Source organism: Sturnira hondurensis, unplaced genomic scaffold (assembly GCF_014824575.4).
Source record: "Sturnira hondurensis isolate 20B ecotype Veracruz unplaced genomic scaffold, ASM1482457v3 Scaffold0023817, whole genome shotgun sequence".
Classification (NCBI taxonomy): Eukaryota; Metazoa; Chordata; class Mammalia; order Chiroptera; family Phyllostomidae; genus Sturnira; species Sturnira hondurensis.
The window spans coordinates 6,176,482-6,192,458 of NW_028096448.1; the positions used below are offsets into that span (position 1 = coordinate 6,176,482).

A 15,977-nucleotide genomic window follows, 5' to 3' on the forward strand; every position below is an offset into this window, starting at 1 on the left:
TGGCCACAAATTCACTCTTGAAAAGTAGCAAATTGGTTTGGGGTACATTTGTATTAAAATAATCAGGCACACTTTTCCCCTTTAAAGATGCTGTGTGTAAAATACATTTAAAAATACATCAAAAATGTTTTAAACTGTGAGTGCATCTGAACTTGACACCCAGCTAAAGCTACATGTTCACTCCCTCTCCTATCAGGGTCTTTATCCACCCCCTGGGGTTGCAGCACAAGCTGCTCTGCCTCTTGCTTCCTAAGAGCCCATCATTTCTCTACACAGGTCTCTTGAGGTCCAATCTGTCTGTGGCTTGTTCAGCCAGGAGCTTCCTGGATCTTTCCAGACTTTGCAATGCTGCCTGATGCGATGACTTCATTGCTTTCACAGCCTGGCGCTTGGCAGGCTCTCTCTCCCTTCCTCTTGTTTCCCCATCTCCCTCTCTTTTTCTCCCACGGCCCATCTGCCCCTCCTTTCCTCCGTCCTCCTCTCCTCTCTGCTCCCCTTTATTTCCAGTCCCCACCCGCGTAGCTTTGCTCTCCCTCTCTCTTCCCCTTGGCTTGTCTGTATTTGGAGCTCCCGGAAGCCGCCGGCGACTCTCCCCAGGAGCAGCGTGACTGACACCGACTCCTATTCGGGGGGAGGAGGAGGAGGGGAGGAGGACTAGCCGGAGGAGGTTGCGAGTGGCGGAACACGGATTTGCATCGCCCAGGACAGGACCCCAGGGTCCCCAAGCAGGTAATCACGGAGCGCCTGGGCCCGGGCACGGCGAGGGGGGCCCTGGGTGCAGGTGCGTGGGGCTCCCGCGACCGGAGCTCGGAAGTTGCGCTGAATGGGTGGGATGCAGAGGGGCCAGGACGCGGCTGCAGCGCAAGAGGAAAAAAGGCGGTGCGGGCACCGGTGGGGGCAGGAAGCCCCGGGCCTGGGGCGGGGACGCTGGCGGGAGCCGCGGACAGATGCCCGAGAGCCCTACGCGTGAGCGTGGGCGGCCGCCCCAGCTCATTGAGGCTCCCCGGCCTCTGCGGCGCCCCCTGCCCTAAGCGCCCAGGGCCGCTCGGAAGGCGGGTGCGGACCCGGAGCCGGCTAGCGGCTGAGCAGGCGGGCGGCGGCCTTCTTCGTTAGGCTTGTCAAACTTTGCGGGTGTCCGCCGGCGGGGCTCTGAGCCTTCCGGGGAATGCGTGGGGGAGGGTTGGAGGCTGTCATTGGACTGGCTCTGACCACAGCCACCCTGAATCAGAAAGCGCTGGGGAAAAACCGGACCTGGCCTCTGTGCAGAACCTGACTTGAGGCAATGAGTCACTGTAAAAAAAAAAAAAGAGCAAAGGCAACTGAGGCATTGAGGGACGGCTTTGGGTAGAGGGTTGTTCATGGAAGCAGCGCCGCTGTCATCACTTTTAGGGCTGATGATCACATGCTTATGGCCTTTCCTTTATTCTCATCAGAAATAGGCTGCAAGTTTTAGCGATATTTGAATTGATGCGTTATTTCCAATGTGTAAATATAGGTGACTGCATTTAGGATATTGAGCTAGGATCAATAACGTTGGATCAGATCCAAACGTCCAAAGCGGAGATGAACACTTAGCAAAAAAATCAAGAACCTGTGGTTCTGCAGTGGGCAGAAGCCTATGGGACTAGTGCACCTTAGTTTACCAGAATTGTTTGCAGAGTACTATTTCTTTACTGCGAGTAAAGGTTTATTTTCATTTAAAGAACACATCTTCAAATTGTGGGGTGAAATATCGAAGCCATTCAATGTAAGGTCACAACAGTGGGGTGATCTTACTGTTGTAATCTTTGAGGAAATTGTTCCTATAGTTGTATTTATAGACTTATAGTTCTTATAGACTACAGTCTGATTAGACTGCAAGCCTCTTGAGGGCAAGGATGGGTTTGGGTAGTTCTTATAGCACCAAACAGTATTTGACTCACAGCATGTAATGAGCAGACATAAAAGTTTGTTAAAACAATTAACTCAATAGCTTGAGTGTGGCTGGCTCATGGCTTCTTGAAGTGAAATTGCATAATTTGCAAGAAAAGACTACTCCATGAAACTGCAAATCTAAAAACCCTTAATATAATTAGGGTCAAGGTGTCATATAAATATTTATTAAAAGAAAAAGAAATTGACTATGAAGAATCATGAAGGTGACTAACAAGCTGGCCTTGGCTAGTAGGAAATAGCTTTTGCTGCTCATTGTCGAATGAGAAGTCAACTTGTTGATATACAAAGTTTGGCAAACTTTTTGACTAAGGCTAGATAGTAGGCTTTGCTAGCCAGGTGGTCTCAACTATACCATTGTAGCTTGAAAGCAGCCATAGGCAATACATAGCTGCATTTCATTTTATTTATGAATACTGAAATTTGAAGTTCATATAATTCTCACCAGTAATGAAATATTCTTCTTCTTTTTCCTCCAGGCATTTAAAAATGTAAAAATCATTCACGGCTTTGGAGAGGAGGGGGGGAAACAAAGCCTGGGAGGGAGCATAGAGTCTTGTACTATTGGTGGTAGTTTGCTACTCCCCTCTACCACGTGACAGAGTTTGAAGAGGAACCTTTTGAAGGGATTAATGAGCCAGATTCTCCTAGGGCCTAAGCCATACCTAGGAGTTGAGTTGAAGGTCTTCAAGAGCAGCGTTAACTTATTTGGGGCATTACAGTGTTCTGTTGTGTCTTGAGTATTACCTAACAGACATCTTTGTGCATGAGGTTTTGTCTTTAATTCATTGATTACGTACTATTTTAAACATAAAAGTAATGTTCTAAGTTACATACGCTATAAACATTACATTCAAATGACCTCTTGTGACCCCATCACACAACTCCAAAACCTAGGGCTTAAGTACTAAATATTTATAAAAATTAACACAAAATGGAAGAAAATATTCTAAAATCATATATCTGATAAGGGACTTTTATCCAAAATATATAATGACCTCTTATAACTCAATAATAAAAAGATAAATAACCCAATATAAAAATGGTCCAAGGACATGAATGGACATTTCTCCAAAGAAATGACCAATAAGCACATGCTAAGCACATGCTCAGCATCCTTATTCGTCAGCAAGGTGCAAATCAAAACCACAGCGAAGCACCACTTTACACCTTTTAGGTTGGCTACATTCAAAAAGTCAGATAACAAGTGTCGGTGAGGATGTGGAGGAACTGGAGCCTTCATGCACCGCTGGCAGGAGTAGCAAATGGCGCACCTGCTGTGGAAAACAGTTTGACGGCTCCTTAAAAGTTAGACAGAGTTACCGTATAATAAAGCAATTTCTTTCCAAGTATGTATATCCAAGAGAAATGGAAGTATGTGTCCACACAAAATCCTGTATACAAATGTTTATAGCAGCAGCATTCATAATAGCCAAAAGGTTGAAACAACCCAAGTGGCCATCAACTGATACGTGGAAAAATAAAATGTGGTATACCCATACAATTGGATATTATTCAGCCATAAATCAGGTATTGATATGTGATATATACATGAAAGTCAAAAATGTTACTCAAAGTGAAAGAATCTAGTCACAAAAAAACCCACAAACTGTATAATTCTGTTCACATGAAAGCATTCAGAACGGGGAAATCTAGACAGACGGAACGTCGATTGGTCGTCGCCTTGGGTTGGGAGTTGGGGTAAGGAGGGTGCTAGTGAATGGGACAGAGTTTCCTTCTGAGCTGATGAAATTGGTCTGAAATGGACTGTGGTGATGGTTGCACAAGTCATTAAATTGTGCACTTCAAATGGATAAATTGTTTCATATGTGAGTTATATCTCAATAAGTCTGTTCAAGTAAACAGAAGTCTGGGGTGGGGAGATTGTTACCTATGCTGTTGCATGTTTCTTTGTGGGCTTCTTCTGTGCCATGCCCAGGCCCCTTATTGTAAACCAGTTGTATGGCATATGCACATACTCCTAAACAATATGTTGTTTAGGTTTGCTTATTTTTATTTATAAAAAGGGCATATGTTATATTCTCACTTTTAAAAACTCAACATTATATTTTTAAGAATTATCCATAATGTTGCATGTAGCTATGTCATATGTGTTGTCAAATATTCCACAGTTTATTTACCCATTCTCTTATTAATGGGCTTTTGGATTGGGCCCGTGTTTTGCTATTACAAAGAATGCGATTTGAAAACTTTTTTGGTGTGTCTTGACACACATGTGCAAGAATTCTTCTAATGTGAATGTGCCATGTATTTTGATGACCAAAAAGGAAGGTTGATTCTTCTGACATAGATAAATGGTGTCTACCAGCTTATTCACTCCTCCAAACTAAGAAAAAGTGACTATAGCTGAGAGCCTGATTTCTCAACCTACTTAAATCTTAATTGATATATTCATGTCCTAAGAAGCATGGAAAAATACTAATCTAAAACTTAAAACTGAATTTCACAGCAGGACCCCTTAACCCAATCACTCTGAGCATCTTCATCCCCTTAAATTGCCTGGGTTTGGGATGGGAAGGAAGGTAACTTTATCAAATCAAAAGAACATTCCTTTAAGCAAGGTATGTAAGTGGTTACTAAACTTCACTAACATTTTCCTTGTATGGTATCCTGCTGGGTACTCCAATGTTTCTGACATAATTCGCTTGGTTATTCTGGTAACACGCCAGTTGGAAATCTGGCATTTTAGCCTTGGACACTTTCTAGGTCTGCTGTGATTCAGGCTATGAGCTTTTGCCGTTTATTCAGGATATTTCCACTTTACTTAGGAAGGGGGGAGGCACCGTAAGTTCAGAACAGGCCATTGTGGGGTATTTTTTTAGAATTTTATTTTCTATTGTGATAACAAAATTTACCATTTTCACCATTTTAAATTGTACGATTCAGTGGCATTGAGTGTGTTCACAAAGCTGTGCAATAGTCAGCACCATTCTCTCCAGAATTTTTCATCATCTCTAACTGAAAATCTGTGCCTGTGAAGCAATGAATCCCCATTCTCCCCTCCCCGAAGCCCCTGGTAACCACCATTCGACCTTCCGTCTCTATGAGTTTGCCTATTCTAGGTACCTCACATCAGTGGAATCATACGGTATTTGTCTTTTGTTATTCGAGCTTTTCTATCCAGAGTAATTCCATCTCATTTTGTTTTTCTGTTTAGTAAACCCCTTTTCCACTGAAAGAAAATATGGCATCTTGTACTGAAAAAATGCAATAGGATTGTTTCCTTTTCAATATACAGCCTTATCTAGAAAGGGGAAAACATAGGAAGCTGTCTAAAACCAGAATAACTTTCAATCATTGTGGATGGCACCTTCATCTGCCCTATTCAGCCAATGAGGCATCTAATAATCCTGGTTTCTCACTAACCAATTAGCCAAGTGGAGAAGGTGCAGCAGTCCTTACTTCTTAAAATTTAACACCTATCTGATGAATGGATGAATTAGGTAACCTTGAGGTTCCTGTTAGCCTCAGCTTCTCAGAATTTAAGGGCCATTCTACAATACGAAAGTCTGTTCTTTATTGTTGTTTTGATAGAAAGGGGTAATAAAAAGAGCAGGAGGGCCCTGGGAGACTGAAAATAGGAGTGAGATGGTGGGAATGGCAGTGGTGAAGAGGAGCATGCTTCCTGGAGAAGCTAGATGCCGGAGACACCAAAGGCAGACCTGGTAGTATGCAGACTACATGGGTTGTCTTGTACTCAGTGTCATGAGAAAACAACCTTTATTGCTTTGCATCTGTCCACATTGAAATCCAGAGAAACTGTGCGTGCGATCCCTTGATTATTCATTCCCCCATGTTGAATGGTTGTTATGTGCCCAGCACAGCGAGAAATCACAGGGGATGCAAAGATGAGTATCAGTGAAGGATCTGACCTAAGACAGAACAGAAGATGACCTAAGCTGTGAACACGGATCTCAAAGGATCTGCTTAGGTGATTGTCATCATTAGGTCCAGCTTTGTTTCTATTTAGTTTTACTCAGAAAAGAATTGCTGGATTCTTATGAGATAAATTGATTGTTTTACTCTAAGGCAACAAGAAGCAGTCCAATTGCACCAGAATTGTATTTTCCAGAACTACCTAAAATAGGCTTCTCAGTGGCGAATGCACATTTCAGTCTGATTATAGTCTGATATGTACTTGGGGTGTCTATTTTATGGAATCTGAGTTTACAAGCCTCTGTATTGCCCTGATTGTGTAGGTAAGGGACTAGGGTGATATAAGAGTGGTCTTTTCGTCTAAGGAATGCTGTATGGTACTTCTGCTCACCTCTCTTAAGTGGCAGGAGGCTCAGATATTTGGCCCAGTTAGTAGGTTGATGGAAAAGTCCATCTAATTGGTTGCTTAGTGTTAGTTTAAACACAGACAGCCTTTTTTCCCCAGCACCATCTTCTGGCCTACTAGAAAGTATGGCTAGATATTTTCAAGGGTACAATGTAGATTCACAAGTATTTGGACAAAATTTTCAAAAGTTTGAATTTTGATTTTTCCTCCATATCCACTTTTTCTTCATGTCTTAGTACTCTCATGGTACCCTCTGACTGTTCAAAGGTCCTTCTGTGGACCCCCTCCACATCCCTTCTTCCATCCTGTTTCCTAACGGCCTCTCCCTTCATTAGGCCTCCTCTTCCCTCAGTGTCTCTTCTGAATGGAAAGTGAACAATTACCTAATTTAAGTTCTTCAGCAATTGAAAACTTTAACAAGAGGCCATTAATGGAAAATGAGTGTAGGTGGGATAGAATGAGGGGTGACACTCATTTTTCTGCTTCTACTTTAGGCCAGCAGTTTTCACGCTGTACATTAACTACATGCAGAGACTTCCGAAGATACATGCACACAATGTCTCCTACCTTCTTTTCTATGATTACCTTACATAAGAAAGGCCTATCTTATTAGTCCACTTTGCAAAAAAGGCCTAGCTCTAACCCATTTTATTAAATTGCATTGTCCAAGGATGTGGAAATGTAGGGAATGGAGAGGGCAAAAAAGGGGGGACATTTCAAAATCTCAGTTTCAGGGGTGAGAATATCAATGATTCTCATTCCTAGACTTTGCAAAATCATGTTTTCTAAATAAACAAAGGTAATCTAATGAAGCTGTAAACTGATGTTAAAGGAAAAATTTAGAAAAATGAAACATAACTCACACAAATAACAAATGAACATTTTTAAATATTAAAAAAATGAGAGAACCAGAAAATTCTGCAAGCAGAGGGGACCACTGATAGAAATGCTGAAATGAATTTACCTAATAAATTCATTTATTTCATTCATTCATTGATTTATTCAACACTGGCTTCTTCATAGTTTGAGAGGGAAGGCAATTGAACTTCCACATGATAAAATTCATTTGTATTCCCATAGAACATAATTTCTTGCTTCACTATAAGTTTTCTACAAGTTAACATCTATGTGTATAGAGCTATGAATTGCCTAAACACAGACCATCATGAGTGGCTGAGATAACCCAGATGGATGAAGAGATAGGGTACTCACTAAATTTTAGTCTTCCCCAACTTTTTCTTTCACTGATGAATAAAATAATTTTGATATTTTATCACCATGATGTTCATTATATAGCTCAGAAGGAATTCAAAGAGTTGAATAACATTTCTATTACTCATCCATTCTCATCTCTTCATTTATGTGAATAGATTCTCAGTATTTTCATTGGTAACAAGAAAAATTGAGAATCAAATTGGTTTTCAATCTTCACTCATTCTAGTAATATAAATATTCATCCACATAGTCATAAAATAATTGAAGAATAAAAGTGCTCAAAAGAGAGGTGTTTCCAATAAAAAAATTAGCCTTTATTTACATTCAGTGATTATTTGCTAACATTTTAAATATTTGTACTATTTTGTTAAGTTGCAATCTAATAATAGTTACTTACGATGGTAACAATCAGAAGAGCATTTTTTGGTCATTGGATCAAGTTTAAGTGTGTATACATATTTTGATGTAGAAAAAAATATGATAGAGTAATGAATAAAAAACATTAAAGTATAAATATATAAAGCTGGGATAAGCTGCTATAGGGAAAGAAGAATGGAAATACAAGTTCAAAGAGAAAATGTAATTATGCAAAATTTATTACTTGAAAAGAGCAACCTGTTTATGTATTCCTTTAAAATGAATGGTGATGAATTTCAGTGGACATATTTCAGCAAGTGATAGAAGTTTTTTAAAAAATTTATTTAATTGTTTTTCAAGTACAGTTTTCTGTCTATTACTCCCAGCCCATCCCACCTCCCATACTCCCTGCTCCCTCCCATTTCCACCCTTCTCAGTTGTTGTCCATGTATCCTTTATATAGGTTCCTCTAAATCCCTCCCTTATTTCCCCTGAAATTCCCTCCCCTCTTCCCTCTGGTCACTGTCCCCCTGTTCTCTATTTCAGTGTCTTTGGTTATATTTTGCTTGCTTGTTTGTTTTGTTGTTTAGCTTCCTGTTAAAGGTGAGATCATATGGTATCTGTCCTTCAACACCTGGCTTATTTCACTCAGCATAATGCTTTCCAGTTCCATCCATGATGTTGCAAAAGGTAGGAGTTCCTTCTTTCTTTCTGCGGCATAGATTTCCATTGTGTATATGTACCATAGTTTTTGGATCCATTCATTTACTGACGGGCACCTAGGTTGCTTCCATCTCTTGGCTATTGTAAATTGTGCTGCTATGAACATTGGGGTGCATATGTTCTTTGGGATTGGTGTTTTAGGGTTCTTAGGATACAATCCTAGCAGTGGAATTGCTGGATCAAAAGGCAGGTCCAATTTTAGTTTTCTGAGAAAATTCCATACTGTTTTCCATAATGGTTGTACCAGTCTGCAATCCCACCAACAGTGGACCAGAGTCACCTTTTCCCCACACCCTCTCCAACATTTGTTGTTTAAGCAAGTGATAGAAGTTGTATCTTTATATGTCAGTGTTTACAGAGTGCTGGAAGTTACATTCATCACAATTGTTCACATTTTGGTTTTTATATGTCTATCTAAAAATGTGCAAAAGGATTTTACAAAATTCTTTTAGGTTATATAGAAAAAAATTAAAATCTCTTTGTAGCTCATCTTGCCTCTGTTTTCTGACCCAAAATCAATGATCTATAATGTGGTAAATATTTTCTGCAAGTTTAGTGTTGGTTGATGAAGTAGTTTCTTGCTTGACATAGTTCTAATGACTCCTTGTTCTGCTGGATTCAGGGGAGACATTTAGAAGTAAAGGTCTTGGTACTTGGGACACCTCTCAAAAGGAGATGATAGCCCATCACATTTTATTTATTTTTTTAGGCAGTTATAGCTTCACTTTCCTCATCTTTCTTATTCCCTTCTTTGGAGGCAGTCACTGGAGGATATCACGTATGCATGCAGGTCTGTGTCTAATGACCAGGTAGACAGCACTGCCATTGAACTTGTAAACATGCAGCCTTCACCATGTTTGGGAAGTTTTTGTCAATTATTTCTTCAAATATGTTTTCTACCTAAATGTTTTTGTCCTCCCTTGCGATTCCAGTGACACTGTACTGTTAGACTTTTTAACATTGTCCCACGGACTTTTTAGGCTCTGTTCATTTGTTGTTGTTCAAACTTTTTTTCTTCTCTGTTCTTCAGAATAGACAATGTTTGTACCATCAACTTCATTGACACTCCCCTTTTCATCTCTGTTCTGCCATTGAGCTCATCCAGTGTGTTTTTTTATTGTTATTGTATTGGGTTGGCCAAAAAGTCTGTATGGTTTTTTCTGTAAAATAAAAGACATATTTTTCATTTTCACTAATAACTTTATTGACTTGGATCTTTTGAGTATGTCAGCTATCTCCTGCATGGTATAATGTTGGTGGTTCTCCATTAACATCTTGATATGATCACTATCAACTTCAACTGGTCTACCCAACGAGGGAGCATTGTCCAGCGAGAAATCTCCAGCATGAAACTTGGCAAACCACTTTTAACATGTTCAATTGGTCATAGTACCTTCCCCATACACTGCACAGATCTTCTTTTGATTTCAGTTGCACTTTTCTCTTTCTTGAAATACTAAAGCATCATATGCCAAAAGGGTTGTGCAGTTTCTTCCATCTTCAATGTTAAAATGGCTACACAAAAATTCACCAATTCTGGTAAGTATTTTCAATATTTCGGCATGTCATGCATGCCAATATGACAGCTGTCACCTATACAATCTAATAAAATTGTTTTGAATGACATTAAAGGCAACTAGGTACTACTGGAACCATCTTACAGGAAAAACCAAACAAACTTTTGGGCTAACCTAATATTTTTCATTTCTAAAATCTTCACCTGTTTTTTTTATAAGTTGTGTCTCTTCTAAGAACTTCTATTTTTCCATCCATTTCAAGAGTGTTTACCTTCGTCTCCTGGAACATAGTTAAAATAGCTCCTGTAAATTTGATCATTTCCGTATCTGTGTCATTTTCAAATTGTTGATTGTTTTTTAGGTTTTTTAGAACTGAAAGCATGTCCTCAGTCTCTTGCATGCCAACTATTTGGGGGTTCGATGGTTGACATTTTGAATATTGTGTTGAGACTCTGAATCTTTTCTAAATGCTGAGTTTTTTGTCTTATCAAGTAGTCAATCCAGTTCTTTCTTGCAGTCTGTGGGCAGTGGTTCCGACATCAGTTCATGTTTCAAAGCCTTTGTCGTGCTGTTTTGGGTCTCACAGCAGCACGATTCAGGGGTCAGTCAGGGACTTGAGCAGTGGCTTATGTTGCCATTCAGTTCTGAAAGACTCTGGGTCTGTCCCACATCTGCTCAGCCCAGAGAAGAAACTGGGGCTGTGTTCTTTCATGCATGCAAGCAGGGGATCCCCTTCTCCAGGTCTCCCCTCTTTGAGATTCCTCCTGCCATCTCCTCGCCCCTAAGAGCCTTTTTTCTGGGTCTTCTGGACAGAAATATTAAATTTCTCTGGAAGTTTTAGTTGCTCATGATGCTGCAGTATAGACTAGAGTCACCCTCAAGGCAAAGTTATGAGAGAAAAGTGAGGGGAAAAAGAAATAACAGGAATTGTTCCACACTCTGAACCACAAAGGCTCCTTTCCACCACTCTTTGGCAGTAAGACCAGATTTCTTTTTTTTTCTTTTTAATATATTTTATTGATTATGCCATTACAGTAGTCCCATTTCCCCCCTTCATTCCCCTCCACCCTGCACACCCCCTCCCCCACCATTCCCCCCTTTAGTTTATGTCCATGAGTCACAAGTTCTTTAGCTTCTACATTTCCCATACTATTCTTGCCCTCCCCTCATCTATTTTCTACCTACCATCTATGCTACTTATTCTCTGTACCTTCTCCCCCCTTCTCCTCCTCCCACTCCCCTGTTGCTAACCCTCTATGTGATCTCCATTTCTATGGTCCCGCTCCCGATCTAACTGTCCTCTTAGTTTGCTTTTGTTTTAGGTGTGGTTGTTAATAACTGTGAGTTTGTTGTCCTCTCACTGTTCATATTTTTTATCTTCTTTTTCTTAGATAAGTCCCTTTAGCATTTCATATAATAAGGGCTTGGTGATGATGAACTCCTTGAATTGACCTTATCTGAGAAGCACTTTATCTGCCCTTCCATTCTAAATGAAAGCTTTGCTGGATAGAGTAATCTTGGATGTAGGTCTTTGGATTTCACAACTTGGAATACTTCTTTCCAGCCCCTTCTTGCCTGTAAGGTCTCTTTTGAGAAATCAGCTGACAGTCTGATGGGAACTCCTTTGTAAGTGACTGTCTCCTTATCTCTTGCTGCTTCTAGGATTCTCTCCTTCATTTTAATCTTCTTTTGGAGAAACTTTTAGCTGCTTATGCCATACAGCTCTGTGACTGTAGTCACTTAAGGGAGAAAAATTGGAAAAAAGAGAAAACCTGGTCTTTTCCTTGTATTCTCCAATTTGCGGGGGCCTCCTTTCTAGGCCTTTTGGCCAAAAGAGGAGGTTCTCTGGGAGTTTTTCTTGCCTGCGCCTCCTGCACAATTCTGACCTTAGACCAGCTCTAGAGAGAAATGAAAAACCCAGAAACACTTTTTTAAAGTTTTGTTTGCCCCTCTCAATTCACCCACTGTTGTTTATCTTTTAGAGTCAGAGAGTTGCTTTTTGTGTTTCCTTTTTAAATTTTTGCATTGAACTTATTAGGGTGACATTGATTAATAAAATTATATACGTTTTAGGTATACAATCTATAATACATCATCTGGGTATTGTATTGTGCATTCATTGACCCAAGTTGCTTTTTGCATTTTGAACACGTGCTGCAGTGGGGTCATCCCTTCCTGGCGTCACTGGTAGCTCCCTCCTCTTTTCCATAGCTTCCCTTATTCCCTTTCCCCCTTGGTTTTTTCTACACCCCACCATTCTTTTCTTTCCATCGTGCCCTTTATCTGTTTCCCCTTTCCTTTGGGCTCCCAGGTCTAAAGAGCGAAAAAGAACCTCTCTAGTCCTCATGGCTCACAGCTCTATTTGAAAACTGATTTTGTTACAACTAATAAATCGACGTCAAGTCCGAAAGTAGACCCAGAGGCTGGAGACACAGAAGGAGCAAAAAGGGGTTGGAGGAGATCACCTGGGCCAGATCCATCACCGGGCTATTTTAAATCAAGTGATCGCAGTCACAGGTTGAAAATGCCCACGCATAAATCTGGCCCAGCTCTTAAGGACTGATCCTTAGGGCTTTTTCTTTTAAGAGAGTTGCTGAGTCCATTATTCAAGTGTGTATAAATCTTACAATAAATCCCAGAACGTTGAGATTAGAAAGAATTTCAGCAAGCCGTATTGCCTTCATTATTCCAGAGAGATATGGTGTTCTTCACACTGAAATGACAGGGTTTAATAAAGCAAAATATTTCTATTTATGCTGTGAGAAATAACTGATCACATGAAATGCTTTCCCCTTGAAGCTTTTGTTCACCAGTGTTTCTGTAGTTTATTTGTTCTGTGGCATGGTCTCAGAAGAGTGGTGTGTGAGATGTCATGGTCATTGTGTCTGGGGACAGGAGAGGTGGTAACACATGCAATAATAGTCCACAGACTGAGCACTCACTGGGGACAGATCAGAATGGTGAGTGCTGTGGAGTGTTCAGAGATAAATTACAACACTCAGGCATCACTTTATAGTTCACAAAGTCCCCTTTAATCTGCTAAAGAACCCTGGGGCAGTTATTATTATTAGGTGGGTAATGCTTCTAATTCCATTCCACAAGTCCCCTGAACTTTGGGTTCCTATTTGCAGTTGCCAACTATCATCTCAGTGTCACTGCAGGCCCTTGAAACTCACAGGTCTGAAACCGAGCTGCTTCTTTTCATTAGCCACCTCTGCTCCCTAGCTCTGTTTTAACTGGCACCACCCCACCACAGAGTGAGACATCCAAGACACCTTGCCTTCTCCATCTCCCTCCTGACCCCATTTAATCCATTCTCAGATATCCCCTGTTTTATAACCTCCAAAATCTCCAGCCCACTCTTATCCTGGTAGTAATTGCCTTGGTCCCTTTCCAGCTTTATCAACTACTCTTTCTAACTACCCATCAATCCTCTCTTTCTGCTTTCTTAGATATCTCCTGGCACATAGTGAATGTTCAATAGTTTTATTTTCTGGCTGTATTGTCTCCCTGTCTTTGCACAAACTGGCCATAGGTTCAGGAATGCTTCTATCCTTTGAGATTTAGTTCAGTTCCTAACCAAACTTTAGTAGCCTCCCTACTTCTGAGGGCTCAGTTGAGCACTTCATTTCTTGACTCTTCCATTCCCATCATGCTCCCATAGCATCCCTGTGCACTTTTCTGTTATTTGACTTCTCGAAGTGCGGGGCCTCATACTGTGGCATGTATTTTAAAATGCAGATTCCTGACTATACCCAGGACCGCTGAATTAGTATTGCTGAGAGTGGGGCCTAGGAATCTGCATTTAGGAGGCCCAACTCTTCCCCATTAATCCTGGTGCATGAGAGAGAGAAGCAGCCAGAACAGCTGCTCTATTCTGTACCCCTTTTTGGCCCCTGTGACTAGTCCCAGGAGAGAGGAGTGTGGCCTGTCAGGGCAGTCTCTGGCTAAGCTTAGTTTACCACCTATCGTTCTGCTGGGGGATGAAAGCATCAAGTTACTCAGATTTAACAGGTTTCCAACTACACCTTTATAAGAGAGGCAGTACTTATTTTGTATTTGTTTTTTAATGCTCTCTTGAGCTAAAATTTTGCATACCGTGATATTCACCCACTTCACATTCACGATTCGGTAGTTATCACTACTCTACAGCATTGTGCAGCTGCCACCAGAATCCTATTTTAAATCATTTCTGTCACTTCAGATAGAAGCTTTGTGCCCATTTACAGTCACTCCCCATTTCTTTCCTCAGCCCTAGGCAGCCACTACTCTATTTTCTGTCCCTACAAGTTTGTTTATTTCTAGCTATTCATATAAATGGAATTGTGCAGCACACAGTCTTCTGCCTCTGGCCTTTTAATGTAGCAGAGTGTTTTGGAGGTTCATCTGTGTTGTAGCATGTATCGCTACTTCATCCCTCTTCGTTGGCAAGTAATACTCCATTGTACTGATATACCACATTTTGTTTATCTATTCATTCACTGATGGAAATTTAGGCTTTCCTTTTCTTGGCTATTATGAATGATGTTACTATGATTATTTGTATATAAGTTATTGTGTGTGTACATATTTTTGTATCTCTTGAGTAGATAATTACAAGTAGAATGGCTAGGTCATATGGCAAATATATGCTTAACTTTTTTAGAAACTTTCAAAATGTTTTCCACAGCAGCTGCACCATTTTACATTCCCACCAGCAATATAGGAAGGTGCCAGTTTCTCTTTAGCTGCACTAGCACTTGTTATTATCTGGTTTTTTATTGTAGCCATTCCATTGGGTTATTTGTATTTCACTAATGACTATTTATTTATTTATTTACTTAATAGATTTTACTTATTTATTTTTAGAGAGAGGAGAAGGAAAGGAGAAAGAGAGGGAGAGAAACATCAATGTGTGGTTGCAGTCCATTCTGGGGACCTGGCCTGCAACCCAGGCATGTGCCCTGACTGGGAATCGAACCGGTAACGCTTTGGTTGGCAGGCCCACACTCAATCCACTGAGCTACACCAGCCAGAGCATATTTCACTAATGACTATTAATGTTGAGTATCTTTATATGTACTGTTGGCTTTTGCATATCTTCTTTGGGAAAATGTTTATACAAATATTTTGCCCATGTTTAAATTGGTCTGTCTTCCTATTACTGAGTTTAAGAGTTTTTTATATATTCTGGATACAAGGACAATGCAGTTACTCTATGGAGGAACAAAAGGTCCATGAGAAGCCTGCCCAGTGGAGTCCCCATGGCTTTTCTTTTCCCTGTGGGAAACTCCTAGAAACACCTCTCTGACCCCTACTTCCTCAGCAGCCCAAACAAGAGCAGAAGGGCAGTGTGGGGACTGGAATAGAATGAGTTTCTCCAACAGTATCGAAGCCTCGAAAAGGTCATGGCAGCATTTGAGGAGGGAGCTCCTTTTCCAGCAAGAGTCCTTAGCTCACATTTAGCTAAAGAAGTTGCCACTTCATGACAGTGGTGTGGAATAGGGGTCTGTCCTGGTCCCACTCAGCCTTCATAGTCCATTTTTTATGGCTCTGTCCATACCCAGTCCCATCGCCCAAGTCAAGGCACAGAGCCAGCCTTCGTTATATGTACTTAGACTTCCCCAAGGTCTCAGTAACCAATGGGCTCTTTCCTGCTGAAATTACCCAGTTCCCTGTGACCTGGTATCCTAGCTTGCTGGCCTGTCCCCAACAGCTGAACTGTCCTCTCCTCAAGGAGATTGTGGTGCCTTGAGGACAGTCTGTGTCTCATCCACCTGTGTAGTCCCAGCAACCATCACGGAACATAGCCCAACCACATTTGTAGATGATTTCCTTAAGTCAGTGAGTGAAGAAGGAATGTGTTTATGGTTCAGAAGTGAGAAACTGAGCCTGAGCCAGATTAAGTTATCTGCCCAGTAATGTTGGCTGTCAATTAAGGGGCAGAGTCT

General features: G+C 40.9%; 1 protein-coding gene across 1 annotated transcript in view; it reads left to right on the forward strand.

The window, feature by feature from the left end:
• Window positions 1-356: 356 nt before the first annotated feature.
• The window catches only part of CAP2 (cyclase associated actin cytoskeleton regulatory protein 2), a 149,668-nt gene continuing 134,047 nt past the window's right edge, over window positions 357-15,977 (forward strand). The window contains exon 1 of the mRNA XM_037037955.1: window positions 357-729. The gene's annotated coding sequence lies outside the window, so the exon portion shown is untranslated. The remainder of the gene's footprint in view (window positions 730-15,977) is intronic.